This window comes from Mesocricetus auratus, unplaced genomic scaffold (assembly GCF_017639785.1).
Source record: "Mesocricetus auratus isolate SY011 unplaced genomic scaffold, BCM_Maur_2.0 Super-Scaffold_100081, whole genome shotgun sequence".
NCBI classification, from domain to species: domain Eukaryota; kingdom Metazoa; phylum Chordata; class Mammalia; order Rodentia; family Cricetidae; genus Mesocricetus; species Mesocricetus auratus.
The window spans coordinates 981,680-995,791 of record NW_024429237.1 but is presented as its reverse complement, the minus strand read 5'-3'; the positions used below and the strand labels follow the sequence as shown (position 1 = coordinate 995,791).

General features: G+C 45.3%; 1 long non-coding RNA gene across 4 annotated transcripts in view; it reads right to left on the bottom strand.

Moving 5' to 3' along the window:
• Positions 1 to 519: 519 nt before the first annotated feature.
• LOC121136387 overlaps positions 520 to 14,112 on the bottom strand; it is a 67,000-nt gene continuing 53,407 nt past the window's right edge. For 2 of the 4 annotated variants that reach the window (XR_005873476.1, XR_005873478.1), the window contains exons 5-8: positions 9,051 to 9,186; positions 7,568 to 7,812; positions 3,760 to 3,849; positions 520 to 2,186 (exon numbers count right to left, since the gene is read on the bottom strand). This is a non-coding gene — a long non-coding RNA (uncharacterized LOC121136387). The remainder of the gene's footprint in view (positions 2,187 to 3,759; positions 3,850 to 7,567; positions 7,813 to 9,050; positions 9,187 to 14,112) is intronic. The other 2 variants (XR_005873475.1, XR_005873477.1) reach the window with 2 other exon arrangements.

Here is a 14,112-nt window from a genome sequence, read left to right as displayed (position 1 = left end):
TTCAGAGCCAAAGTGTGTTTCTTTCTCTGGTCCTTTTTAGCCTTTTGGCTCCAATTTTAGGGCCAGGGTGCATTTCTTTCACTGACTCTGATTCCAGGGACAAAGTGTGTTCCTTTGGCACTGGTTTCAGGGTCAGGGTACATTTCTTTGGTTCTGGTCGCAGGGCCAAAGTGTGTTTCTTTGGCTCTGCCCAGGGTGTGTTTCTTTGACTGGTCCCTTTTCCCTACACAGATAGGGGTTAAATCGACAATATCTTGTGCAACCAGCTTCAGAATAGCTCTCCACTCTCGGCTCTCAGCTCTCTACTCTCCGGGGAGCCGAGCTGAACTGTAGCAACTTCGCCAGAGAAACCTCCTGCCGAGCAAAACTGCTACACTGGGTGAACATTCCCAGCTGGAAGACCCTGTCCTGCAGGAGCAGAGCCGATACACTGGGGAAGCCTTTCCCTGAGGCTGGGATGTAAGCTGCTAAGCTTACTGCAACCCGTGGTGGTCCTTGGCTCTCGAGCTCCAGGATACCTTTCCACCTGATCTGTGTAACACTCAGTGTTCTGTGACTCCCGAGTGCCAGAACACCTGGCCCATCCCAATTCTACCGAAATGCCTACACAGAGTAGATAAGTTCCTAGCTTAGACTACTTGCCCATATAAAAGTGTAAACAGGATGAGCATGTTACCATGGAGGCAACCTTAGCAACAACCAGCATTGCGATGGTAGAGCCGCGTTGTCAGGAGGAAGAGGAGGGCTCCCTGGATGAGGATGACAGCTAGGTCTCTGGACTAGAGATGCAAAAAAAGACAAAAAGAAACAACTAGAACAGCCATGAGGATGCAGAATCTGCAAGGTACTCTCCAGCACAAGGGTTTAAATGGCAGTTGGTGTCTGAACAGAGCTGCCAGCTGAGGCCTAAGCTGGGTGGCCAGACTCATGGGAGGCCCTGGGCGAGCCTGTCAACTGCTAGGGAAGAGACTTTATCTCAGAAACACCATCTTCAAGTCTCACTTCTTCCAAAACAAAGCATACAAAGTAACTTAAGAAACTTGCATATAAAAGGCTACTGCCCCTAAAGTCCCTCCCACTCCCCAGGCAATAACTGATTATAGGATGCTTTAGCCTGGTTTTACCTGTAAGATGAGAGAAGAATCAGAAAATGAATCTAGGTCCATGGGGGCAGGAGGATGGCTTGTCCACACACCACCCGCTCCTATGTGCCATACTCTTCCCTGTACACAGACATTTACAAACCAGGAAGAAGGGCTGAGAAAAGGCCCCTTAAAAACATTCAGCCTTCAGTGGTATGAAAATGTGGCAAACTATGGCTATTATCTGACACCAGATTTTGGTCTTAGGGCTAAGTCCTCCCAGCAGCTTTCCATGGTAATGAAAGACTAAAATGTTCTGGCAGTTTATGATACAAGGTGGAATAATTTTTTTCCTATAAAAGGCAGATGGGCCTCTGAGAAGATAGTAAGTCTGAAGGCTACGAGTGTTCAGGTTTCTCCAATGCAGGAGAGATAAGTTCAGCCTGTGTACAGGCCCTAACAGCCATCGGTGTGAGGAAGCAACCCCGGAGGGTCTCATGTTAGCATAGCGACACATCAGAGAGCGAGAGGCAGGCATTTCTCCGTCATCGAGAAGGATGTTACCCGGAGCACACGCTGGCTGAGTGTGTGGGCACAGCTAAGTGTAAGTAAGCAGGGCTGAAGGTGACACAGGGACTGAGCTGAGCCCTACATGTCAGCTGCTCCAATGTGAGGGGCTCTCACTGAACGTAGCACCCAAACATGGAGGGCACATGGTAAACACCCATCCTGTAATTGGGTTATGCCGCCAGGGGCTGGCAAGGCACTCCAACTGGCTGGGTAATAAAGATGCCATTCTTGCTTCCAGAAGGTGAACAAAACTCAAGAGTCATCAGATAAAGACTTGGTTCCTGTTGATCAAAGCCACTGCTAATCCCAACCACCCCTGCTTCAGGCAGGTTCCTCTGGCATGGAGGTTGTTACACCCCTCCCTCAGCTAGCATGCCCTGTCAGTCTTCTCAATACTCTGACTTACAGCAGGTAAGCAAGCAGGGACTCCTGGGAAACGTGGTCTGAAAAGGGCCGGAGGCAGTGGGTCTAAGTCCCTCTCTCAGACTGATGTAGAAGCAGGGCCAACACTAGTAGTCCCTTCCTATTCGAATCCTGTGGAAAGGAGAATTGAGGATGGTACAAGAAAGGGAGCATGCATTCACATAACTGTGCTGCCATAATTGCCCAATTTTGTTATTAATTATTTCTGTTAATTTCTTACTGCATCTATCGTGTGTGTGTGTGTGTGTGTACACGTGCGAACACCTGCACTTGTGTGCACACACAGGTATATGCATATGTTTGCATGTATACGTGTTGCTTAGAGGACAGAGGTAACTTTGTGCCAGGGTCTCTCATTGATCTACAACTCCCCAGTTAGACTAGGCTGGCCAACCAGCAACCTCCAGAGATCCTCTTGTCTTTGCCTACCCAGAACTGGGATTACAAGCACATGCCACCACCCTGGCTTTCTATGTGGGTCATAGGGATTGAACTCAGGTCTCCATGTTTGCATGGCAAGTATTTTACCGACTGGGCTATCTCCCCATTTTCTGTGCCTAATCTCTAAATTAAATATTATCACCAGGTACAGTGGTCCATGCCTATAATGCCATCACTCAAGAGGCTGAGGTGGGGTGTTATAAGTCTGAGGCCTAGTCTGAGCTATAAAGTAAGGTCCTGCCTCTAAAATTAAATGTTACAAAGAGTATTTTTTTAGGGAAAAATCTTGTATGTATGAGTGTGCATAAGGTTCTGTCCTACCCAGGGCTGCAGTGGGTATCTTGGAATGCGTCTTTCCCCACCAACTGTCACAGGACTTTCTCCCAGTTTAGTTCTCCAAGTCTGCAAGGAGTGAGGGGACTATAGCAGCAAGAGACCCATCTCGACCTTAGGTAAAGACACTTAATCTTGCAGAGGATGTCCAAGACAACGCTGATGGAGCTGGGAGTCAGATTTTATTCTTCTCTCTCCCCATCCCATCTCTTATTTGAGACAGGGTTTCTCTGTGTGGCCCTGATTGTTCTGGTATTCGCTCTGTAGACCAGGCTGGCCTCAAACTCAGAGATCTGCCTGCCTCTGCTTCCAATGTGCTGGGATTAAAGGTGTGCACCACCATGACCCAGCTGATTTTACATTTTTTAACTTACAATTTTTATTTTATTATTTTATGTATATAGATATTTCGCCTGCCTGCGTGTCTGTGAACCACTTGCATCTTAGAAGTTACCCAAGGAGACTAGGTGAGAGTGTCAGATGCCCTGGAATTTAAGTTGTGTATGGTTTTGAGCTGACGTGTGTGCTGGGAACAGAACCTGAGTTCTCTAGAAAAGCAGCCAGTGCTCTTAGCTGCTGAGCCAACTCCCTAGCATCTATTTTTTTTAAAGACTGTCTTACAACGGAGCCCAGGCTGACCTGAGACTCACTATCCAGTCCAATCCGGCTGTAAACTCATGATCCTTCACCTGTTGCCTCTCAAGGGCTGGGATTACAGGTGTGAGCCACTACTCTTGACAGAAGGTTTTTATTTTTCCGTCCCTGCCCATACAGTGGTTCTCTGTGAAGCCAGGGATTCTTCCCATTTTACTCACTGCTTGCTCCCCATTGCCTAGGAGAGAACTTGTATATAGTGACACTCAGCTGATATTTTATTACTAATGCACCGGTAGCACATTCAGAAACATACCTGCTTCTTTCCAAGTCATCTGTGGTGAGTCACTTAGCCAGCTTAGGACCTTGCACTGGGAGGAGAACCAGTCCCACATAACGTATCGTGCTAGGGAAGCAATAAAGGAATGGGACTTTTGAGTTAATAAATGAGCATTCAACATGCTGGATGCTCAGTGTTCAGCACCAGGTATTCATGTGATGGGAGAAAACCTCACTTGATTTCAGTGAACTTTTGTTTCCTAGTCCTTTAAGCAGAAGGACAATTGCTCCATGAACCTCCCCATCTTCCTCTCCAGAAAAAGAAAATTCTAGGGCAGCTTTCTTGGTTTTTGTTTTGTTTTGTTCTGTTTTTCGGTTTTTAGAAACAGGGTTTCTCTGTGGCTTTGGAGTGTGTTCTAGTACTAGCTCTTGTAGATCAGGCTGGTGTCAAACTCACAGAAATCCACCTACCTCTGCCTCCCGAGTGCTGGGATTAAAGGTATGTGCCACCAATGCCCAGCTAGGGCAGCTTCCTTAACAACACCATGAGCTGGGTTGCAGCCACCAGTAATAGTTATCAGCATCTATGGTCCTGGGTCTCAAGATAATAAGAAAGGACCGTCTAAGACTAGACTCCTTACTTTGAACCTCTCCTCGGGTGTAAGAGGGAGAACGTCTTCCTGTCACAGAGACAACCCACAGAGGAGGGTACAGATGATGAGAAAGCAGAATGCCACCCAACTGCTCCAGGAGAGGCAGAGACGTTTACACAGCAGGCCAGCTATCCAGCCATGGGTACAGAGTCCAAGGAGCAGTGCGTGATAGAGACCTCAAGTTTCAGTGGTTCTTTCTACTCAAGCCCTGCTGCACTGAGGGACATGTAAGGTCTATAGAATGTGAGCTCTTGGTAACTGCTGAGCTTGCCGGAGAAGACTCTGAGCCTTGGTTTTCCAGTCAGGAAGGCGCTACCTCTGTCAGGTCAGGATAGTCAGTCACTTGGAGCATTCTGGGCTAGGCATGTTCTCCATCCTAGGGGATGATAGGCTAGAAGACTGAAGTACCATCCTTTCTTCCTGGGGGCAGAAATCACATTACTTCATGTGATCACCCAGCCTTGCTTCCGGATGTACCTGAAAAGCATGCCACCCCACACTTCCCGATAAGCTGAGTGTCATAAGGCTCATCAGTGAGTACCCCAAATAAAGGGAAAACCTACGACCCAAGTGACAACAGCCTGACCATCTGTCCTTCAGTTCTGTCCCCAGAACCCTTTACTCCCCGAGGCTCTCCTGGGGTACTGAAGAAGGCATTCGTCCCCAGACCATCAGTCACCTCTGATGGAAGGAACCTGTCCAGTGATCCTCCTATGGCTCTGAAACTGGAGGGGGCACAGGCAACAAGCTTGCTTAGAAAAGGGGCTTGGAAGCCGGGCGTTGGTGGCGCATGCCTTTAATCCCAGCACTCGGGAGGCAGAGGCAGGCGGATCTCTGTGAGTTTGAGGCGGGGCTGGACCGATAGCCTCCTAAGCAATACAGAGAAACCCTGTCTCGTAAAAACCAAAAAAAAAAAAAAAAAAAAAAAAAAAAGAAAAAGAAAAAGAAAAGGGGCTTGGAGTCAGGTTTTAGGATGGTGCAGCACTGCAGACAGGGTTGTCTAGGATGAAAGATGACATGGGTCATTCTACTGGGGCTGCTCAGGACAGCGGACTTTCACGTCCTACCCTGCTCTGTCCTTTTCTCTGGGCCAGGAGCTTTTGCATTAGGGCAAGTGGATAGCACTTGGGGACACTCCTGAGTCACTATCAAGCATGGTGCGAGGCTATGGAGGAGAGCTCTCGGGGTAGGCGAGAAGGCTGGCCCTGTCTAGAGGCTGCACCAGCCTGAGGTCTGAAAGCTGCTTTCAAGGTCCCCAGCGGCCCCTGTCACCATCTCTGATGAGTCCCCTCATCCCAAACAAGGCTCCAGTGTTCTCACATTCAGGAGCAGAGTGGGGGAGAAGGGAGGTGGGGAAGCAGGGAACACTATTTATTTTGTACATTCAATGTGTTAGGCACTAGAGACTTCATGTGAAAATGAGATGGATACTAAGTATCTGTAATATGAATTCAAATATTACATAGTACCTAGTACAGCAGCTGACAAGGACTGGCTTCTGTGTACCCAGTAGCTATTACCATTATTACTACACTGTGTCACTGAATGCTCAACAGCCTTATTTTACAGCAGACAAATATGGCTCCAGAGGCAGGGTTTCAGCTCTAACCCGAATCCAAAGTCACTCTACCTCAAAAACAAGACCGAAGCTGTAGGAAAAAGAAAACAAAGCTATAGATCTTCTCCCTAAACCTCAAAGGCCCACAGAAACCTATTGGTCCCTTGCTCATGACCGATAAGGATTTTGAAGTAGATGGCACACCTTTTGTCCTTTCTAAGCAGTAGTAGACTCAAAGCTCACCATGGGAAGACACTGCCCAAATCTTCCTCTCCTCCATCCCACGGCACCACTCTGACACCATCCCAGAGCAGAATGGACTGGCTCCAGACTGGCATGGTTATAGGAGCCTGCAGGCCCCACCGGAGAAGAGCCCAGGAGTGTGGATACCCATGCCTCCACTCTTCCTGCCTCCACACCTCCCGCCTCCACTCCTCCCGCCTCCACACCTCCCGCCTCCACTCCTCCCGCCTCCACTCCTCCCGCCTCCACACCTCCCGCCTCCACTCCTCCCGCCTCCACTCCTCCCGCCTCCACTCCTCCCGCCTCCACTCCTCCCGCCTCCACTCCTCCCGCCTCCACTCCTCCCGCCTCCACTCCTCCTGCCTCCACACCTCCCGCCTCCACACCTCCCGCCTCCACTCCTCCCGCCTCCACTCCTCCTGCCTCCACTCCTCTTGCCTCCACACCTCCTGCCTCCACACCTCCTGCCTCCACACCTTCCGCCTCCACTCCTCCTGCCTCCACACCTTCTGCCTCCACACCTCCTGCCTCCACACCTCCTGCCTCCACATCTCTTGGCCACTAAACCCCCTAGGTCTTGCTCAGGTCTGCTCCTCTCTGACATTCCAACACTTTCCAAAGAACCGTTCCCTGTCAAGAAAGCTGTCAAAAAGGCTGGGTATGCAGCTCAGCTGGTAGCATGCTTGCCTACGAGGCCCTGAGTTCCACCCACAGCACCACATTGTAAGCCAGAGCCAGAGTGGCTGCAAACACCTGCAATACTCAGTAGAGGCAGGAGATCAGGAGTTCAAGGCTTCTCATGCCCCAGAACTGAGGCAGGAAGCTGCTAGGCCACACTCAGCGCTCAAGGGCAGTGGCATTCAAGCATTCAGTATATACACGTTCTTGGATGACATTGCCTTTCCTGGGGCCGCTGTGGTTTTTCCACACATTGGTTCCAAGGGAAGAAAGGAGCTCTTTAGCAGTTGGATTGCCTCTGGGGCTATTTTTAGAAACAAATTTTATCAGAATCTGTCGTGTTCTAGGAGACGTCATAAGGGCATAAGGACAGGAGAGGAGCAGTCCCTGTCTCCCACCAGCTGCAATACTCAGGACCCAAGACTGTGCCCCTCTCCTCGTCAGCACAATAGAGCTGATCCTGTTGGCAGAGGTGTGGGTGAGAACTGCCCCCTTTTCTTATCTGACAGCAAGGGTAGCTGGCCCTGAAGCCATAAGGGTGGGAGAGCAGCAACTGCCCCCCCACCAGCTGAAACACTCTAGAGGGCAGGTCCTGTACCTCACCTGGGCAGCACTGAAGCCAATTCTGTTGGCAGCTCAGTCCTGTAACTGTGAGCATGGGAGAGCTGTCCCCATTACTCATCTGCAATATGGCGGCATGGGCAAAGGATTACCTTCAATGCATGTTGTCAGCTTTGGTGAGGTGACATCATTTTCTGAGGTGTAGACCTACAGGGTTTTGCTGGATCCACTTGCTGGGGAAGGGCCATCTCTAGAAGGATCCTCAGCTATTTTTATGGCTTCTTCCATGGCGGCAATGAGACCATTGCCATCTTCCCCTCTCAAGGCAGGACCAAAGCACTTGGGCCTCCGGATGAGCAACCTCACCACAACATTGCATTCTTTTCTACACTCTCTCCTGCAGTCCAAAGAGTAACATAAACAAAATACAAGACTTTCAGGGACCATATATCATAAGCATTTCTCGTTTAAAGAAACATGTATACCTTAGAAATAAACTATAATAGTAAATTCGGCTTTTAAATTGTATGTATTTATGGGGGTGGGGGAGAGGGGTCAGTTCACACACCACATGGAAGCCAGAGATCAGCCTGCAGAAACTATTTTTTCCTTCTACCCTGTGGGTTCCAGGGATAGAAGTCAAGGGGTCAGCCTTGGCAGCAAGTACCTTTATCCACTGAGTCATCTCACTGGCCCATAAATTCAACACTCAACACACATCACAACTTTTATGTATACTGTTGTGGTCTGCATGTTGAATGAGCCTCAGAGACTTCTGTGTCTGGATACTTGTCCCCAACAGACACTTCTGTCTTGGGAGTTTGTGGAGGATGACTGGGACCTGGGACCTAACTAGCTATTATAGGCTGTCAGAGAGGGCCTTGAAGGGAATTCTGCGTTCAGATACCTGCATTCGGCTACCTCCTAGCTCTCACTATTTATTTCCTGGTTGGTGCCATATATGAAGTTGCAATGCTAGCTCCTGTCAACCACAGACGAGGCCGTGCAGTCATCTTTCCTGCAGGGATGGACTGAGTACGCTTCTCCCTCAAGGTGCCTCTACCTACTATTCTGTCATATCAGCGAAAAAGGGTATATATATATATATACATATATATATATTACTTTCTTTGATAATAGTTTCCAAGTAAAGCCAAATATTAAAAACTATTTGTTATGGAAGAAGATATTGCAATCTCAACCCTTAAGAGACAATTGCAAAAAATCTAGAAGGTACATGCAGATTTCAAGTTAATGCATGTAAAAATGTAGTATGAGTTATTGCTGTGGAAAGAAAACTATTAAATAAAATATATAATTTCTTATATTCACTTCCTTTATGAAAAATGTACCCTTATTTTTTCATTTTGAAAAATATTAATTTTATTTTCAATTATGCACACACACACACACACACACACTTGTATGCATGAGAGCACAGATGTCCCACAAGGTGATGTCAGTTCTCTTGGAACTGGAGTTTCAGGTAGTTGTGAGCTGTTCTAAATGGGTGATGGAAACTAAAATTGGGTCCTTTATAGGGTCAGATAAGTGATATAAATCACTGAGTCATCTCTCCAGCCCCAGAACCCTTATTTTCACAGTTTTTCCAGTCTTCGAGTACTCATGTCCTACCGTTACAGAAGACAGCAAATCTGAGAAAGTCGAGGTATCTCTCTCCTTCAACTGGATTCCACCCAATGTCTGGGTAACCCTTAGACACCAGCATCTGACAGCTCTGCAGCACACAGCCAGCCAGATATCAAACTACCTGCAAATAAATGATAAGCAAGGGGTTATCTCTCACTTGGAAGTAACCTGAGCCTATATTAAGTCTGGTGAGTGAGATTATCCAGAAGTGGTTTAAAAGACACGAATTTCATTTATTTGCGTGTATGCATGTGTATGTGTGAGTGCAGATACTCAGGGATGCCAGAAGAGACCATTGGGTTTCCTAGAGTTGGAGTTATAGGCAGCTGTCAGCTACTTGATGTGGGTGCTGGGAACAGAATTTGAATCCTCTGAAAGAGAAGCAATCACTTTTTTAAATTAATGTTTTATTTATTTTGTATATGGACCACAGTTTCCCCTCCCTCTTCTCTTCTGTTTCCTCCACCTCCCATTTACACCCCTCACTGGGCCATTTCTCTAGCCCTAACAAATGTATCCTTTTTGCAATTCTTTTTAACATCATGATAACTGACACAAATTCTCTCTAGTTAAACTTTAATAATAAGACACACTAAAATATAACAAAGAATAGCCATTATGAATCAATTCTATAAGAAAGTAACGTCCTTGAATTCCATATCACATAACCCAAGAACTTTGCATACAAAAGCCATAATATCTGACACATCTCTGAATGTCTAATATCCTCTGACCCAATTAAAAACCGCCTGAGTGGATCCTCCCATAACTCAGCTGGTAAAGAGGGAGACTGAAGGGCTGAGGAGATGGCTCAGAGGTTAAGAGCCCTGGCTGCTCTTTCAGAGGTCCTGAGTTCAATTCCCAGCAACCACATAGCAGCTCACAACCGTGCTCGCTTCGGCAGCACATATACTAAAATAGCAGCTCACAACCATCCATAATGAGATCTGGTGCTCTCTTCTGGTGTCCAAGCATATATGTAGGCAGAACACTGTATCTAAAATAAATAAATAAATAAATAAATAAATAAATAAATAAATAAATGTGTGTGCTTTAAAAAAAAAGAGGGAGACTGAAACCATCTGAATGCAGGAACTCCTGTCTGAGATGCAAAGGTATCTTGGAGAGAACTGAGTCATTCATCCATTCAGTGATGGAGTAGGCATGAAGAGGTGCTTAAGTGAGGGAACACTAACACAGAGGCAGATCTCAGCTCTGGTTAGACATGTCTTACTCACTGAATGCATCATTTTAGAGCACGTTATTTATACTCCTTGAGTCAGTGCCAGAGTCTGTAAAAACTTGATATATATACTGACTATCTGCAAACCAAAAATCTAAAATCCCCAAAGCTGTAACATCTAAAACATTTTTTAGTGCTGACATGGAATCACAAACAAAAATGTCGACATATGACTTCAGATGACAGGTCACATTCAAAAGGCAGGTGCACTCGAAACAATCAAATACTTCATTATGTGTTCTCACTAATTTTTTGTAATCCAGAAAATGCTAACATCTGAGTCACAATGGATTTCAAGCATCATGGACAAGAGATACTCAGTCTGCCAATCAGCAGTACTTTTCAGTGCTGCTGAAATTAGCACATGAAAAATGCCTGCCTGGTTTTTCTTTAAGATATTTCATTTCCTAGGCACACTAACAGTGCTTAACATTTCATGAGGGATTGGGGCATAAATCCATAGCCAATTGTGACAAAGCTTTGCAAGAATAATTTGACAAACAGAGTTCTATCCAGCTTAGAAACAAATGGTATAGCTAAAACTTTTATGTCTGTAGCATTGAGGCAAATGATGATCAAGAGGATGATCAACTTATAGTACAAATACAATGTGGTTTGAAAGGAGAACAATTCTGAAAAAACCCTACAATGTCCCATCTTCCTTCCAGGATACCCTTGCAGCCCCTCCCTCCCTACACATCTAGCCCCCAATGAACTACTTTCTTTTAGTACAAATCAGCTTGTTCTCAATAATATTCACACATGGAATTATGTGCCATGTACCTTCCTGCATCTGACTTCTCTTATGTGGCATAATGATTTTAAGATTCAGCCACATTGTAGTAAAAGTTAATACTGAATTATTTTGTGTTACTGAATAGCAATCCACTCTACATGAATGCATAGTCCATACCTTCACTTACCAATCTGTACAGTGATAGGTGTTTTAGCTGTGGACTGTGATGGATTCCTTTCCATTGAACAAATCTCTAGAAATGTGAAGGCTATGTGTACAGTTCATTGTAAAGAGTGCATGGTTAGACTAATAGGATTTTCAGACTTTGGAACATTCATTCAACATCTCCTTAGTGGGGGTATCCAGTTGCTCCGCATTTTTCCTCTACATTTGGTATTATCAAGGGTTAAACAAACAAAAAGATTTTAAGTGATACATAGGCAAAGTATCCTCTGTGAATCAGAGATATGAAGCTTCGTGGTGCTGATCTGGAATGTCAGGGGACTGGGGAAGAGCTCACTACCTTACACCTGTAACAGGGACATGCAGGTATCCCTCAGAGCCAACACCTTCTCTGAAGCTGGGCAAGCATTTGCAAAACTGCTGATGTCACCAGTAGCAGTATCAGTAGGAAGTGGGTTTTTAGAAACACATATAAAAATAGCAATGTTTAACCTGCATGTGAGCTACCTAACAGTGTCAACTAGTGATGGAGCTCCTATATGATCACAGTTCTCAAAGAGCACAGCCTCTAGAGAGGCCACAGATATCTTGTTTGGGGGAGGTACATTTTATGATGTTTGTATCACAAAGATGCTATGGAACTGCTTTTCTCAGAAAGTTTTCCTGCTAAATGTTATATGAATATATATGTGATATATATATGCATGTATACATATATACAACACAAGTGATCATATGAATGGAAACCAATTGGTTGGCCCTGTAAAACGCTGATCCATCAGTACATCCATTACGTACTGTGAGAAATTAGCATGATGGAAGGCAAAGACAGGTTTTGGACAAACATCTCTCCCTCTCACTGCAATCTCTTTCTTTCGCTGCAGCTCATCAACCTCATACGGAGCCAATCTTGCTACTTCTAGATGTTCCACATAAAAACTCTTCTCAAACTTGGGGAGTTCACTCAAATCCCACTTCTTTTTTCATAACCGCTCCCCGGGATCACCAAACGTTTTGGGGGGAAGGCCACTACCACCTCTTGCTCCAAACCCTCCACAGTCTCCATCCCGAGTCCCCATCCTGGTCCCCAAAGCCGCCTCAGCGCATGGTCCCAAACGGGTAGAGATCTGGGAGCAGGGCCGGATGGCCAAGCTGAGCTTGTGACACATTCATGAGGACAAAAGTTCAGATCCCAGAACCCATATAAAAGACAGACAAAAAAAAAAAAAAGACAGACAAACAGTAGCAGGCAAGTCTGGCATTCCACTGCGGTAATGAAATCTTGTCTTAAATTGGGTAGAAGGCACATACTGATACCAGAGGCGGTCCTCTGACTTCTCCCCCCCCCACCTCTATCACGCACGCACGCACGCACGCGCACACACACACACACACACACACATACACACACACACACACACACACACACACACCTACCTGACACTAAGAAAAAGACTTTAAAGTTGAAAAGTAAGTTCTCTTGACAACAGTTTCAGAATACTTTTCTCCAGGAATTCTGTGACCTGCCATCTTTCCTATGGCACATCTGTACACACTTATATCTGCCCTTACTTTTCTCTTTAGCACTTTCTCATAAAGGCACAAAACATAGGATTTAGTTGCAGCAGCATGAAGCTCTTCTAATGTGTCAAAAGGAAAAGTTGCAAGGTAACGTAAGATCAAGTGAAGTGCCCAATAAAACAACTCTAGGCTTTGTTATCTGAGGAAAACTTTCCCCCAACCAGTGCCTACAAGGAAAACACTCTAACATGGCTCGTTCATCCAATGGAGGGCCCATTTCCCATGAATCAACTCTCAGAAGTGAGGGTAATGGAGTTCAGGGCATTATAGATCAAATATGCCATAAGACAGAACTTAGTCCAACATTTGGCTAAGCGCACTTTTCCTGTCCTTGGGACCACAGAAAATTAACATGGGAACAAGAAAGGCATTATGGCTCTGATCTGACTTGCTCATGCACTTGGAGGGGGACAATATAAGCTATTTTGAAGCCTCTGGCCTCAAACTTCAAGAGCTAGATGAACTATCTAAAACTTAGCTCCCTCATGACATGTGAACTACTGGTACTGGATGAAAGAGGTCTAATAACTATTATTGTGTAGATGTAACTCTGCAGGTGTTTTGAGTTCATTAATCTCATTACCATCAACTCTTGGACTTAATTCACTTCAATTTTTAGGCATTTTTCCCCAGAATTAGGCCTCTAAACTAATTAATGAACATCACTCACAACCAAGAGACAAAGTCCAGCTTTTATGACTTAAGGTAACTTTCTGTGTCTTCCACACACTAAGTGTAAGACATGACAAGGTCACCCAAGAACTGTCATATAAAAGTAGCTTCACTTGCCTCCAACATCCAAGTGATTATCAGCACCTGAAAACAATAATATTATGCAAAATAATACTATTGTTATAGGAGAACTGAACTTTGAAGTAAACCACAGAATACCTACTTGTGATCTGGAGAAAGAAATACAATTTTTAAGAATACAGCATTTGTAATAAGTATTCAGATCAGTACTGAGAATTAGCAGCTGGTATCTTGAGCGTATATATGTGCAATTTTAATTTTCCACACCTGTCAAGCCATGCCATGATTGGACTAGTCCCGTGGAACTTCTGTTTGACTGGTTTTTACACTATCTCACCAGGATCTAAACTAGTCATTGGATTGTATGGTTTTTATGAGGAACATTATATCTTTTCACAAACCAATTAAAGAGATTCAAAAACACCTGAGATTCTTGCAATCTGTTCATGCACTAGAATGTTATTTTTAAACACACATTTGTAAGTTTCACAGCCCTGTGGAAATGTGCTCAATTGTTTTCTTTTTCTGTTGTGAAAAATCTGCTTTTTGTT